The sequence below is a fragment of the Austrofundulus limnaeus genome, unplaced genomic scaffold (assembly GCF_001266775.1).
Source record: "Austrofundulus limnaeus strain Quisiro unplaced genomic scaffold, Austrofundulus_limnaeus-1.0 Scaffold456, whole genome shotgun sequence".
NCBI classification, from domain to species: Eukaryota; Metazoa; Chordata; class Actinopteri; order Cyprinodontiformes; family Rivulidae; genus Austrofundulus; species Austrofundulus limnaeus.
In genome coordinates, this window is record NW_013952858.1 from 144,447 (window position 1) to 146,002 (window position 1,556).

The 1,556-nt window shown below is 37.0% G+C and overlaps 1 protein-coding gene across 2 annotated transcripts in view; it reads right to left on the bottom strand.

The window, feature by feature from the left end:
- Window positions 1-1,556, bottom strand: part of btbd8 (BTB domain containing 8) — a 49,681-nt gene that overhangs the window by 46,195 nt on the left and 1,930 nt on the right. The window lies entirely within an intron of this gene.

The following is a 1,556-nucleotide window of genomic DNA, read 5'->3' on the forward strand; positions in this document are numbered from 1 at the left end:
CAGATCATCTGCTGCTCACAGTTCTGATCATTTATTATCAATAATAATTTTATTGATTATTATCATGAGGAGTCCTTAACTAGGATGTAGTTAGGCAATTAAATATTCATATATGTGTAAATTTATTACCATAATTGCAGGTGAGTCACGTAAATTTATGTTTTTATAAAACAAGTACCCCGCCCCCACCCCCAAGACCTCTTTCCTAGGGGAAACACTGAACACAGTGCAGGTGTTTTGAAGCTGCTTTCCAATACAGCACAATATATTGTGTAACTGTGTTTCTATGCAAATATATTAAGAATGTTAGGGGCTTGTCTGCATTTTTAAATTAAACATAACATCTTTTAACGTTTGTGTGGCTTGAATACAATGAGACAAAGAGATTTCCCAGTCTGATCGTATTCAACAGCTCTCTGAAACAAACAGCAAAATACTGTCTATTCATCCTGCTCCTGAGGCATCTGAAGCACCTGCCTGAAGTCAGCAGGTTGAACCTGTTTAAGGTGAGAGAGGTCAGAGGAGACTTTCCTCCCCCTGCAGAGACACCACGATGCCTGCACTGGATGTCAGTGAAGGCAAATGGCAGCTGACTGTGTTAATCACTTAGCAGACCTTTCCTATTTTCTAGCATAGCATACCATACAGGTTTATATACACATCATAAAAATTCTAATTCAGCCGTTTTAGTTTAATGACTCAGTCATCCCATGGGTACTGATGCATCACCAAACCTTCATAAACACAGGGTTTAGTAGTTTTCACTGATTACCACCTTAAAAGTCTTTGTCATGTTGAGTACAAAGGACTCAATTCTTCAACTCAACCTAAATCTGTTCCTAAAGGCGAGCTAAAAGTGTTGTCAGCTGACTTAAAAACAGGTGTTTGTTTATTTGTTTTCTATAGAAGTCAGACGACCTTCCTCAAGATTAATGTGTGTAACTTCTACAGCAGTAAAATGTCTTGTGCGCCTTTGGCTTTTTGATCAAAATAGAAAGCTGGTTTGAGAAGCTGCACAGATTAATTCGCTTAAGCCACTTAATGTGATAAACTAAATAAAAAATTTTAAATATTTAAATTTTCATTGCATTTAATGAAAACAAACGGATTTTCAAAAAAACTGCTTGGACATAAATCAGAAGTGGCCTTATAAATACAAAAAAATAATAATAATAAAATCAACAGACTTAACCCTGTCATAATAATGTTTATACTGCTGAAAGTTTTTATTTGTATTGATGGTGGTGATAAATCGTAAAGCTCTATTATTAGTCTGTTTATAAAAGACCAGCTTCAGTTCCAGGGGTCGGATTTATAAAACTGGTGTACGCACAATTTGAGCCCAGAAACTTGCGTACGCCACTTTTTACGCCAAGGTTGTGATTTATAAAATCCAAACTTGACGTGAAAATGTGCGGTGCCTCATGCCAGCTTTGACCCATGCGTACGCTCATTTTGGAGACGGGAAACTGTTGGTGTAACAGATGGTGAAGTGAGGAATTAGAGCCACACTGCATCATGATCACTGTCAGAGATTTAATTTCACTTCATCAGAC